This window comes from Linepithema humile, chromosome 7, assembly GCF_040581485.1.
Source record: "Linepithema humile isolate Giens D197 chromosome 7, Lhum_UNIL_v1.0, whole genome shotgun sequence".
Classification (NCBI taxonomy): Eukaryota; Metazoa; Arthropoda; class Insecta; order Hymenoptera; family Formicidae; genus Linepithema; species Linepithema humile.
In genome coordinates, this window is record NC_090134.1 from 1,652,392 (window position 1) to 1,667,520 (window position 15,129).

The 15,129-nt window shown below is 39.2% G+C and overlaps 1 protein-coding gene across 4 annotated transcripts in view; it reads left to right on the plus strand.

Annotated features, from left to right (window-relative positions):
* The window catches only part of heph (polypyrimidine tract-binding protein 1 heph), a 365,110-nt gene that overhangs the window by 8,899 nt on the left and 341,082 nt on the right, over positions 1–15,129 (plus strand). The window lies entirely within an intron of this gene.

The following is a 15,129-nucleotide window of genomic DNA, read 5'->3' on the forward strand; positions in this document are numbered from 1 at the left end:
GCCGTAAAGTCAGTCGGACATAGATAAAAAGAGTGATACTAGATGAATGCGATTCTTTTTCTCCTCCTTCCAAGCCATCGCTCTCGTCTCGCTTCTCTGGAATAATGAAACGCCGTTGTTATCCGCGAATGATATGAGGCTCGAACTCGGCCACAAAAACGGACATCAGACCATAAATTGGATATTTGATATCATTTACAGCAAGGCCATGCAACTGGCTGAATTGCAGCAACGCTGGCTCCAGCTCGCTCACCAGCAGCGTTCAGAGATCTCTTTTTAGTCTCTTTTTAACTAGTTATACTTCTTTTTCTTCGCTAAGCTTACGGCTTCAAAGTCTTCTTCCGGCTGCTTTCGACGTTGCTTGTGGAACGAACGATTGCACGATTCCGATTTACAACGCTATGACGGGCGTTTTGGCGTTGTCTCCACTTTTGCGGAAAACGCAATAATGCGCAATGATTTTTTAACGATATTTAATTTTTTTACCTTTTTTATTTTGCAGAAGCTTTTACAATATGATCGCACGTTTTTTACGGTTCGACAGAAACCGAATAAAATTTAAATATTTTTAAAAAGTTTTCATTGTGCGTATATCATTATTGAGAATATAAGAATTCGCAAAATAAAAGGAAAAGATTGAAAAAATAGAATGCCATTTGCAATGTTTTTTAATTAACCATTATTGGTTCAAAATAATAATCCCTTTTTGAAATCAACAATTTTTTTAAATTTAAACAACTGTGCCACAAACAGACTGCCTCTTTCAAAGCCATTATCAAACGAAGTTAATATTGCTGTTAATTTAATTAATTTTATCTTGAATTAATTTTAATTCAAAGCGGATATAATCCGTTTTAATATTTGAATTGTCCAGCGTTTTGAATAAATAGCCGATATAATAGCGTTCGCGTAGTTTGTTCTATTCCGGTTTTATATCGAATTTTTGCACGATTTAATCTTTTGAAACATATAAATATACAATTTCAACTAGGCACATGACAGTAAAGAATTGATTTTCCTATCAATATTACGTTTTTTTTTTTTTTTTTTATTTTTCACACTAAATATTTTAAATCTAAATTTCATTTTAAATAACAATTTTTTACGCGTTACACGTCCACATTTATAGCTTATTGATATTGTTAAATTTTCCATTAAAAAATAGTGCTTTTGAAGATCCGATGTGCGCGCAAGTTTATCTCAAGTGACTATCTGTCGATGTAGCAATCTCACGGTTGACTAACTATGAGTTAACCGGTTCGTCTACGCATTTATTTTATCCTTATTACGGAAAGATAACCTTTCCCCTTGTCTTCAATGCTTTATTTCCTCTTATCGCATTTTTCCTATTCTGCCTATCTATTAATTAACATAATTAACTGATAAGGTTATTAATATTAATTATAGTCTGTAAATAGGTTGCGGATAGAAACAGATATTTATTTGCTACGTAATCCATTTTTACCACGTTTAAGTTTCAAGTTTAGCACAAAAGCTTGCGGTTACATTGCACGCTGATGTAACGAATTTGTAAAAGACTTGATTGATAAACAGTTAGTTGTATAATTTTAATTACAAGCACGTTATAAATCAAACTTTTCCTCTGATTGTGTACGAATGGAAAACCATTAAAACAGTTTAATAAATGTCGGTATCACGACAGCAGAGAATGTAAAATATTCAAATCTCTTTGGTATATCGAGTGTACTTCGATACGTTGCGCGTGAAAAAAACGGGTGGGCTGTAAATCACGCCCGCTCTTTGCTTTGTAAAATTGTACCGGCATTCGTTTTGGAGTACTTGTGTCATTTGCCGTAAACCGAATCCTCTCGATGAAATGGAGTTCTTTTTCCCCGTAACGGCAAAGTGGAAAAAAATGTGGAGTATTAAATATTACTGTCAATAGCAGACCGCTATTGACTGCCGCATCTCTGACGTCCAATCGGAACGATTCAATAAATAAATCTCAGTGGTCGCATTTGAACTCGCGCGGATTACGCGAGCAACAATTTACTCGTTAGAATCATAGCGAATTATCGGGTTTCGCGGCGAGCCGACCAACCAGCGCCGCTGCACCATCGGATTAGTGAAAAACGTCGGCTGAAAGTGTCGACGGCGAGTAGTTTAACTTCGGTTAACTCACCTCTGGTGGAGCGTAACGCGATGCACAGCAACGTAATTATTCGCCGTTCCGACAACGGCCGTATTAAAAACAAGGAGCGATGAGTATGCAAACGAGAGAGGCGGCCTCGTTACGTCCGCGCAAACGGGGGAAACTGTGTAGTATCGACTTGGTGGCACTCTCTCGGCCGTTTCACTGCACGCGCGATGCAGTCGGTGGACCGAAGCGAAGCGGGATAAACGATTAAAATGCTAATTTTTTTCCTCGACACGCACGCGCGAACACACTCTCGTATGCGCGCCAATTCCGCTTATTTTCCGATCGAAGTTATCACAGTAGATACATTACAGAAGTTGTGTACACGGAATACTAATGTTACGGAAGGTTGTCACGAAAAGTCAGCATTTTCGTTACAATTACATCGTAATATTATCAGAAAAATAAAAAAACGACGCAAATCACCGTGAATCTGATTGACCATTTTTGACAAATGTAATTTCGCAATTGCAAGCTCGTTTAGCCAAAGCTGCGAGATACTTTCTAGATGAAAGGTGTGTTTGTGTGTACATCGATAGCCACATCAGTTCAGAACCTGCCATTGTCCGCGTACATATCTCGATCGATCTCGCGCAACGTCGACAAATATAACCGAACGCCCAAAAGCAACTTATCTTGATGACATTTGCTACTTTCACGGCGAATCCAATATTCCTGCCGGCTTTGTCGCCGGCGGTCGAACTGAAAAATTCATAGGACCGACCGTGTCGAGTGCTGTCGCCCGACTTTGACGGTGTTGCGTTAGTGTTCCGCGTCTAGTTTGGCATTGTGTGCGGAACAATGCGCGTCCCCGGCGATTATATGCCGCTTTGTGTCCGATAGATTCTTACGCTTCTCTTACATATTTCATACCCAAACTTAACGCGTTCGCCATTAAAAGTTTCCACGATTGCCAAGCGCCGCCGTATATTCTTCCCACCAGATTCGCTCCGCATCGTTGGACTTAATCGCTGCTGCTCGCGAATTCTCCTGGAGCTCTTTCTCTCTCGCTCGCACGCAGTCTTGTACCTGCGGAAAATCGTTGCAGCTTGGTGGCCCGATAAACTTCGATAATTGCACCACGGTTTATTGTACATCCGACGTTTCCCTTTCCCAGCAGCGAGCGGCGCCGACTCGTAATTACCGATTTCTGTTGTCGAAGTTTCTTGTCTTGTCGCGAAATGCTTATAAGTTTGCCAAACACGTCCAGATTCTAAAGATACGTTACTATTCGCGGTGGTGCCGGGGCGCGCATATTGTCATTAATAAATTAGAGGAGCTATAACAAGAGAGTCTTACTCGCGGCGCTCAGTAAGTAAATATACAAAGCGTGTGTAACAGCCAGTTTAAGAAACTCACCAACCCACCGTAATATAAGCTTCACACTAGGAAAAGTGTTTGGGGATTTGCAGAAGCCAAATTTTGTTGCTAATTAATTTGGTTAAAACGTAATCAACCAAACTATTTGATTATTGCAAACATTTTTGTTATCAATATTTTTTTCTAGAATCTAATACTTTCGTTGTATCTAACGAAATAATTCTTTTGTATAACAAAAATTTTATATATATATATATATTTTATATTGATAGAGTAAATAAAATATTTTGTTCTAGTAAATAAAATGCAACAACAGAATTATTTGGCCAAGACAAAAAGAATTGTTTTAGAGAGAAAAAATTAAATCTTTCAATGTATGAAACTCAATATTTGGTTAATGTAAACAAATACCTACCTCGGCAAAACAATTTTGATGAAAATGCTAAAGTTTTTCTACTGGGAAATGTTAGTGTATGTTATAAAAAGTTTCATTATGTAAATTTTACGCTAGATGTCAGATGAGATTTTTAACCCAAAAATTGTTAGTAATCCTGCCCGTAAATAAGAATTATAAAAAGACGCATAGAGTACATCACTATGCGTTTTGAAAGCCGCTTTTAAGCTCTTTCGAGATATTCTCGTGCAAATACTCGTTCGATCGCAATCGTAAATTCGAACCGGCTCGATGGTCGGATTAACGACAGTATAACGAATAATAATCGTTCTGGCCATTGGAAGTTGTTGCGCCATTTGTTGACAATCGGAGCCTAAGCTTCAATTAACAACGTTCTGTTGAATTGGGAAAATATACCGTCCTATTTTCGATTTGAAAACATAAGCTCTTGCCAATGCAATTTCTTTTCGGGATTTGCTCGACGAAGCTAAAAATAAGCTCCTAGTTTTTTTTTTATTATTTGTCCTATTTTAAATACTATTTTGTTGGAAAAATTGAATTGGGGAAAAATATTACAGAGAATTATGTCATCCACTCAGCAATTAATTCGGCTTTTCCGCGAGCACACACTGCTGACTTACTATTCTCTGATCTGTTTAACTTAAAACTGACGTTTGCTTTTTGTGCAGAAAAGTTTCGAATGCAATTATCGTTAAACGTACTTTATTATAAATTTTTCTGCTTTGTGTCTGAGGCACATTCAGGCACCATGAGCAATCGCAATTTCCGTGGGCTCATTTCTGGAATTTCAACGTGAAATGGAACGATAATATTGTTTTATAATAATTTGTTGAAATTAAGAGTAATGAAACAAAAAGAGCAGCCGCGGGCATCATGATGCGACGACGACGGTAAATTAAATTACTAAAAAGATCTCTTTTCTATTCCTCTTTCATCCTCGATATTTTTACGGATAAAGTTTTAAAGATGCATTAATATTGCGAGTAAGTAAACCGTAAAAAAGTTGAAGAAGAACAAATTCTTCTATTCTTATACGGTTCACAAATTATAAAAGTTAAAATGATTTGAAGGTAGGATTTGAAGGAACTTACACGTAAATTGTGTTTGAGTTGCTTGGAGAAAATTCAGTATTAATAAATCAATTATTCATTATGATATTAGATCCGCAGTGTAAATCAGGACACAAAAATTAGACAGCCGCGGTTTCGCAGCCAAGGATCAGTCTCGCTTCTCATCGCTCAAACTTCTCTGCAATCGCACAGCAGCCAAGGAAATGAAATATTCAGCAGCAATTCGGTAATGCTGCGCTCTTGCTCTCTCGATTTTCCCCAAGTTTTCCATGCATCTCATGTAATATCGCGACTGCACGATATTGGTAACTATGCATGCACGTTTAGCCAGACTGTAGTTTCGTAATCATTTAGATCCAGCGAAAATATCTTAAGCGAGCTGTCACATGTAACGCGCTCTCCTATAAAACATTCATCGTGACTGAAAAGAAAATTTTTACTCCTTTTCGCAACTGGATTTTCTTTTTACGACCATTGTATAAATGTCTGAAAAGGTAACTGCAGAACCCATTTAATTCGCGTGTAACCAAGCGCGCGCGTTGGTTATTCCGTTTCTTTAGTTACCTAATTTAACTCCGGTTGGCCTTTTGCGAGAACAATATATTATCCGCTCTTGACCCTCTCATCGCTCTAATTAGCCACCATATATAATAAGGTTGGACGCGAAGGGTATTAAGGGGGGTGGGCGTGTCGCGGGAACGGACGGCTTTTGATATTTAATCACGTTTAACGCAAGCACACCGGCTCGCTTTTAATTCTGTTTGTTTCGCGAAAAGATGAATTTCCCGGACGGCTCTTCTTCCGCTCGGAAATCGTGCAAAGGATCACAGGATTACAGTATCGCTACGGATCCATCGGGTTAATCTCTCTGCGATTTCCACATCTGTGTTTCTTTATTCTTAAATCATGTAATCTCTATCACATTTGACGCTCTGTTGGTTTATTTTTATTCACGCATTTGGAGGTAAAAGAAAAATATGCAGCTAAATCGAGTACCAATTTTTTATGTATCAAAAGTTGCTTCACGCGTAGATTTTAGTGTTTAATATTAGTTCCCTTGCTTTAAATTTACCAGAATTAAGTAAAAATTAATAAAAAACAAAATATTATTGCGTGTTTATATGGTTGGGCTTTAATTGCTTAAAATTTAACGTAGATTCCACTCATTTCTCGATTTAATTAAAGATGAATGGAACTGTTACCGCTATATTTAGCAATACATTTCACTCTATTTTGCCGTAGAAAGCATTAACGTATTCAGTAGGCAATCTAAAGTTTTAATTAATACGTGCGCGCTTTAAAAAGCACGTTGGTCACGTATACGCGCTCCGAGATTAACTAAACTCCACGTGTTTTCCCGCAGTAACTAGGTAATCAAGTTCGACGAAAAAATTAAATGTGTTTCGTGCGCGATGTGACTCCAGACGCCACGCTGGTATAGAAGTCATAAAATATTGGAGCCGCGTGCACTTTTCTTCACCTCCTATGAACTTTCACGACTACCGTGCTCTCCGTAAACAAATTCCTCGCTATTACCCAAGGGTAATGTATCACGCCACATGTAACTCATGAGAATTGCAGTATTTTCTTCCGAATTCTTTTGAAAATGCACGGCAGTCGATGAAACAGCGCGTGGATACCGTAAATGTAATTTGTTTAACTATTGAAAGAATCGTTTCAGACTTCGAAACCGCGAGATATTTTTTTTTTTTTTTTTTTTTTTACTTTGTTATCCGTTTCTTTATTTTTTCACCCGAGCAACAAGCACGATTCTTTTCTTTCGACATTCGTCTCGGAATTGTGACGGGGATAAAATTCGTGTTGACGTGACGCCGTAGGGTTAGTTAGACGGTTAATGAGGAGTTCTCGACGTGTTTGGGGGATTTCGGTGCAAGTTCCGAAGTTTCGAGCGCTATAATAATAATTGTATTTACCCGGCAATCCTGTCGGCGCGATGGTACTCGTGTACTTTGCGAGCCAACTATCATCGCACGCGTCCGTGCGTTCTCGTCCTTGACAATCCGTATCGTAATGGGACCGTCAACATTTGCGCATGAAGATCAAATAGAATACCTCGTCGATGTCATCATGCCGTACCGCATTGCCGATTTGCGTCACTAATTGCGTTCGCCAGATGCAGAAATTTGTCGCGTTCCTCTCTCGACTGAATTTGGAGAAAATACTCGATATTAATTTATTCTTATAAATCAGCCCGAGTGCCGTGCGAAGATTTATTCAAATACCCGCGTTTTTTTTTTGAAAAGCCACGCGCGTTTTTTGCAACTAGAAAGAAAAAATTACGGCATCACGCCGATTACGTCGGACCGAAGTGATTTATGTAAGATTGCGCGCGACTCGCCGTCGCGCGTTTATACGACGAACACGCTAATCGCGCGGAAGAGTGCAGGGAGGAAATGGGATGTTCGCCGTCGTCGCCGAGTTCATCCGGGAAGCCTTCAAGATCCCGGCGATTACTCCACCCGTTTTTGAAATTAGCTCCGCCACCTCGGTGCCCGAAGTAATCCCCCATTTATTCCCTCGTTCGGCCATCTCCTTTCCACCGCCTCTCCCCCCCCCCCCCCCCCTTCCTCGTCGCCCTTTCATCCCTCCGGCCAGCTGTAATACTTTTTAATAATGAAAATCCCGTCTGGACGCTGCCGCCGCCGCGCTCTGCGAAGACGAGCAGGAGGAGAGCGAGAGAGGCACCTGCCTCGGCGCGAGCGGGAACTTTTTAATGAGCGAAAATGTAGCCGATATACGGCCAACGGCTCTCGGGAAATGGGATGAGCAGCTCGTAAAAAACACCATCGAGTTCTCTTCCCTCCCACCCGAAAAAAAGGGAGGAAAAAGGAGAGGAAGTTAATATCGAACTTCGGTCTATCGCTCTCCGACGGGTAAAATTCTAGCGGGCGGCGGCGGTGGTATTAAACTTTTAACCCGATAGATGCACGCGCGGCGGCGGCGGCGGCGGCGATAGCGGCGGTGATGTGGCTTTGCCGATTTTTATCAGTTCCCATCCGGTAAATAAAGTCCGCGCCCTTGTGCTCTGTACAAGCACTTTCCGCGCCTATTTTTACGATTACTGCGCGATATCGATTACAGACGAAACTCAAGGATTCTCACGCGCTCATCTTTCACGTTTTACATAAGTAATCCGTCAATTATTTCGACAGCATTTATCGTTTACTCATATGCAATAATCCGGATCCGTTTGTTATTTCACAATTTTTTTCGATAATTTTCAACGACGACCAAAGTGCATCATCCTTTATAGAGTGGCCGGTAGCCTTTTTAGACCGCCGATTGCCGAGAGCAGAGTGCCGATTGTGTATTCTCGTTTATAATTTGATGAAATAATATGGCTCGCAATCGAAACGCCTACGGTACAGCGATCATTTTGTTACGCGCGTGTTTTCGACAAATCACCGGTCGATCCCGAAACTGCGCGCTGTGAAATCCCGGGCGAGAGGAGACTGCGACGCATACTATTTGATGTTTTTTAATAATCAGTTTGCCTAAACATACATATCACGATACTAGAAATTAACAAATAAAGCCGGAATTTGCTGTTTAAATAATCAATATTTGTCAATAACAACGTGGAATACATTTGACGATCAATATTTGCAATTAATGTCATGTTTAATCCTTTCTCAAACGTTAATATTTACATTGCTACCGTGTAAATTAGTTTATGGGATTGATTATATATAAATGAGGTTGGCTTCTTTTATTAGGTTCGGTCGTAAATAACTTCTTATGTCGGTGACAGATGCTCATTGTGTTCCATAAACATTCCAAATGACTTAATTCCGCTGGTAACTAATGCCTTTCGAATGTCCGGAAAAAATAGGCATTGCGTCGAAAGTGATTGTTGACTCGTTTCAATATGCAGAGCGTAGCGGCCATAATTGAAATTGCGTCTACTTTCGCAAATAATATCGACATAAAACTCGCCGTGCTTTTCATTTGCGATTGTACACTTGGGAGCGACGCTCGTGTTGGGAAAGAGCGTATAAAATGAATACGCGAAGATTATGTTTGGTAATGTAATGTAAAATTTGTTAAGCGGAATACGATGTGTGTTGCGCGTGATTCATATTTTTACTCTTTGCATTTGCATAGCGGTGTGCAATTATATCAACGTAGAACTGCGAGTCCATTTAATAAAGCGAACAAACGTGAGACTTTTTTTTGTTACATTATTGCGGCAATGTTAAATTAAATATGGAAAGCTGAGTGAGGTATTGTGCTCCATCCATTCCTTTCACTCTTCCCTTGTGCAATTAAATTTTGCTAATTATTACGAACTTTTATTTCATATATTATTACGTCGATTAATCGTTTATAAATGTCTGCAATGCTGATCGAGCATTTTTCAATCGTTTGGCATTACGCTCAATCTACGACGATTAATTCTTGTTTCTTTATTTTTTTTCTGTATGTCTTGAGAGCCAGACTTTCGCTCTCAAAAATTGGAATTAAGTATTCAAGTTAAATTACACAAATAATTTTATTATTTATACATAAGTACACATTTATATTTCAAGAGTGTTGCGACTATAAATCTTTATTGATCTTATGTTCCTTTTGCTCCAATATTATCTTTCATATTCTCATTTCATTCTGACATTTCAACGCAATAACCCGAATCCCTCGTCATACTTTGGCTATCAGTCAAACCATTTCTTGCGAATCATGCGCTATTTTAGGGCAGCCCCTTCTAGGTACTTATCTAAAACTATGCCAATTAAGTCGGGAAACTAGGATCAATTATCGCAGGCCGGGGAGCTTCCAAAGCGTTTTTCCATTAATCCTTGCCGTTCCGACAAGTGCAAGTGCATCGGTCGCGTTGTAGCCGCGCGCGCGCGCGCTCGCCTCGTTTGCATCGTCGACGGAAAAGTTTCTCGTTCGACTCATTAGCGTCGTAAATGCTCAACGTTCGCAGGGCTGGCCGTCAGGGCCAGCCCTGCGAACCGAATCGCGAATGGTTGCGTAATCCACTATCCACTTCGCACAACTCGGAAATTGACAAATCGAATTTTGTGTTTCGATCAAAGTTATTCGCCTCGCGACCGTCTTGCGTGTTCCGTTGTCTTTGCGATTTGTAACATCTATTTATGTCTGCGTTTTGCGACCTACATTTTGAAGTTTTAATAGTTACCGAATTTTATATTTTTGGATTAATTAAAATGATTTTAAATTTTAAACACCGAGCTGCAGAGAAAGATTATTTTGTTACCATAATTAAAGGATGTTATTATGATTATTAATTATCGTGAATTTAAAGTTGGAAAACAATTAACAATATACTTTGCAAATTTTCGTATCTCGCTACATTGTATAAACGTTTCAAAGGAAAATAGATTTAATTATATACCAACAGTTTCTGATTTATATCATTAAATTCGCAGCGTTATAATCTTCTCTCTATATTACATTATTATGTTGCATCGACGTATCTTTTACAATACTGGAATAATTGGTACAATACGAGAATAATAATTACAAGTAGAAGCGGTACGCTTATATATTCCGCAATATATATCGCGACAATTAATAATTCTGAATTTTATTTCTGCGACAAGCGGGATGGATCTCTTCCTCTTTCTCTCGCACAATGTTCGCTTTGGCCGCGTGAAATGGAAATCATTTCACCGGTACGCTTATTGCTGAATGGCGGAGAAAAAAAACGGTTTGTTCCAATCAACGTGCATCGGCTGTACGGTTAACCGAAATATCAATCGTTATACGTCGCAGTCGATGCGTTGCTTCCATTAAATGAAAACAAAGTGCAAAATGTGGTTTCGGTCTTGGCCTGAATTACACTCACTCCAAAAAATAAAATATTTAGGATACATGAGACCTCCCGACGCCGACTTTTCACCGATGGACATTTCGCAAGAGGGGACTTAATTTTTTTTAATAAAGCGCTCATACTTGCTATTTTTTTTAGAGAATAATGATTTTCCTCTTATTACAAGCTCGAAGTGAACGAAAAATGAAAAATTAGTTGAGAATCACAATCAGATCCGCGCAGAATTAAATTCTTGTTTTACTAAAATAACTGCTTGGAAATCAAAATTAATAAAGAGAGATAGAGAATAGTCCATAGGGAAAATGTTTGCCATTATGCAGATATGACTTTCATAAAAGGAGCTTTAAGTCAAACCGTTGGAATTAATATCTAATTTCTCCTATTCGAGGCCGTCTTTTGTTAAGAATTGATTTCATAAAATTAATTAACGAATTATTATTTCTGCGGATTATGTCTTTGTAGATTAAATGAACAATTGGGTTTTTAAACCTAATCGTTTAATCCACAAAGACAATTACGACACTCGCACTATAAATGTGCCATTGATTACCGAAGATTAATGCTCGATGATGCAGACGGCGGAGTGTTCGCTGTTGAGAAAGGGGGGGGGAGGATCACGCGAAATGTCATCATAAGTGCAGTTTGTGTACATGCATGTATGCATTAGCCGCTTGGCGAAGCATGTAAGCAAGCCTGTCAGTTTGGAGGCGCGTAATAACCAAGTAATTGAACTGTCCGAGATATTGGCAACAATAGTTTGGTCTCCGGGACTCCCTTCATGCAGACCTGTCCCTCTGTCCGTCTCTCCGCTCCTCCGTCGCTTTGTCTCTGTTCTCGTCCCTATCTATCTATCGACAGTCGCTCACGATGGTTCGCGTCCATCTTGTAACTTTGACGTTCGCTACTTAAATGGAAATTTCATGCGTCTGCTTCAGCAGCGTTCCTTTCCCCCTCTTCTCACTAATCAAGCTGCTTAATTGCGAAATTGTACGGTGTCATTCACGCCTTACATTTCTGCTTAGACATTTTAAATTGAAAGCATTGTGCTAAAAATATTCGCGTGTGACACTGTTTGTTACAGAATCCGAAGAGCTGATTAATTGTTGAAAAAGCTAATTAATAAAGCGGAATCCAATGCAAAAGTCTTGAATCTTAAATGAAAATGTGAAGCATTATTTTGATTGGCGTATTATATATTAGATTCGATTCTATATATATTACAAACACACGTACTTATAAAGAAATACAATTTATATTTATACTGTTTATCAAAAAAATGGACGCATTCCGGTAAAATACAATAATTCTAGATCCGTTTGGCTCTACAAAATATTAATCTGTAATATTTAAGACATATATTTTTTCAATAAATGGTTTTTGTATTGTGATATTGTTATCATTTTATCTCGTCGGCGGCGAAACATGTGCAAAATTTCATTAGGTGGGAAAGGCTTGCTTTGAGATTGTTGCGTCGACTTTTTTAATAAATGGTACACACATATATCATTCTTCGTTGACAGCCTCACTCAATCAACACAACGCTTTTCATTTTCGCGAAATTAGTCTTTCAATATTAATGCGATAGAGAAAAAGCATCGTGATCGATTCGCGGGATCATAATCCCGTCTTACCAGGCTCTTCCGCCGATTCACTGAATCCAATCGCTGTTCCGCCAATCGCAGTCGTAGGAGCTCCGGAGCTTTCTCGTCGGCCGAGCATCCGCCGGAAGATAGCTATCGGCTCGGGCAATTAGACAGCTCCGCGCGCTTACCATTCGATCAATCCCTAATTACATTTACCTGTAGCTGCTGCATCATCCCACCTCGCTTATCCACCCTCCTCCGGGCGCGCACGCACGCAAACACACCCACACCGCGGGCACGTACACGCGCGTACATCCATCCGATGAGGATGTCGTATATACACGACGCCGTCAAGTGCCAATTGCGATGTGGTATCCGTTGATGCGCGCTCGCGCGCACCGTGCCTCCGCCGAGTGTCTACAAGTGGATGCCTGTGTGCGAGCCCAGACAAACACGTTCACATGTCAGCGCGCACACTATCGGCCGGAACGAGTGCGCGACATGCGACGAGCTTGAAGGAGCGGTAAAGATCGTGCCGCGTGTCTCTTTGCGATGAAAATTTCTAAGTATCACGAGGATTGCTTTTCACATGCGAAGTGACGGCCGGTCCGATTGCCGGTGCAAGGACGGCGCGGAGGACGGCGCGACACGTTAAATGTATATTACATGACAAATTGAAAACTTTTATTCAAACGGCATTGCACAGTTTGCGCTTTTCGTCATCGCGCGTTACCGGACTTTCGAGTTACCGCTGCACACGTTGACGTTGTTTAACGCGATTAATTAATAGCACAATTAATGTAATAACGCTTGTCGCGCTGTTACATTAGTATTTGATTCCGGTGTTGTAGCATGCGTAGGACATCGATGATACATCGTGCAGTAAGGGGAACCGATGCAATCAGTGCGCTTCGATTCTGCTCTTCGCGCGAGATGTTTGCTTATGGCTCTAGTATGCATGTAATCGGACTAAATAGCGCGAACCGTCGCTCAATCTCGTATGCCATTAAGCTTATTTGTAATTATGGAAAATTAATGGACACTTCATTGACAAATTTGGATCAGTGTATTACCGCAATAACGGAAATATTTGCTATTTTATCAACCAATCATCATATTCGTATTTCTGCAATAACAACATTAATTTACGAGCTTTCGAACAGCGAGCTGTAACAAGAGCTCACTATCAAATATATCGCTTTTTGACGATCTGAAGATGCTGAATTTTGAAGAACGAACTGTTGATAAAAAACATTCATACACAGAGAAAAAGGTTTCTTTAGATTTCATGTGACTATTTGTACGACTTACATTTGTTTCGCTGCAAAAACACAATTTTATACGAAACATTATTTTGTTAAATAAAAATTTAATAGTTTCGTCGCATTAAAGCAAATTGTTTGACGGAAAATTAACTATTATTTGAAATAATGCTTTTCAACCAAATAATATTTGTTTCATTACACTAAATTTACATTATTATTGTTTAATATTAAATTTAATGAAAGCCTTTTACAAAATTTATGCCATTTCATTAAATAACGTGATAATTTAAAGAAAACAACAAAATTGAAGTAAATATAATATAATTTTTTGAATCAATGAAAAAATGAGATTAAAAAAAAAATATTTTTATTTAAAGTAAAAAGTTATTTGAAAATCAAACAATCGCATTTGTTACTTCAAATATTAATATGGTTGGACAATTCGAATCATTATATTTTTTTTGGTTTCAACAAAATTTATTAAATCCAAAGAAATTTTTCTCTCTATGTAGACATTCAGCAGAATATTTGTTCTTGGGAAAATATGGCGAGCATAATTTTATAATCTGTTATGGTAGGATAAACTGCATCCTGTGGTCTGAGTCGCGCAGTTTACTCATCGTTCGCGTCTTAAGTCGGAATTTCGCTTAGTCCCTCGCCCCGCTCCGGGTTCTCACTTGAAGGAGAAACCCTCGCGCGTTATCGTGGACCAACAGGCAGCAATTCGCGAAGGGTTGATAATGCGCCGACGACGTGCTGACTAATTAGAATTCGTTGCTGACGGTACGCGGGTAAAATTAAATGCGAGGCACTTCACCTCGAAAAATCTCGCCTGGACTATATCGCGTGAACCGGAAGCTATTCAGCCGCTGCTTACGTAAATAGTACTTAAGGGGAAACTTCGTTGTACGTATAGTGAATCGTTGTTATCGTAAAAGTAAATTTCAATTAGAATTAATTTGTAACTATAGCGCGGCGTTACGATTCTCGCGGTTCGAATCGCACATAAAATTTTTTATTGCAGGATTTCGTGCTGCATGTACGTACAGTTGTTTGTTACGTTTGTAGACGAAGCGGAACGATTCGAAACACTGCACTGCGGAAAAGTAATTTCGCTCCTTCGAACCCATGTTTAGTTTCAGGCGACACGAAACGTTACGCTTATTTCTTTGTTGTTTTCAGTTCCTTCAATCTGGTTTTCTTTCAGACCAACGGTTGCAGCCAGTGATATCGCAGACGGAAGGAGCCGCGGTTTGCCACCTCTGTATCGGTGGTCTCGAATATTTTTAGTTCCTAAGTTGTACATAATGTTTGTAATTATTTTATAATTGAATAAATAATTGGGACGTACAATTGTTTTTCTTTTTTTTTTGTATACCTCTTACAAATTAATAAAGTTTCGACTTTGCACACAGGACGTTTCTAATAAATAGCTCTATTGCCGTGAATATTTAAAAGAATTTTGCCATTATCAATTCGTTTAATCAATTATTTTTCATT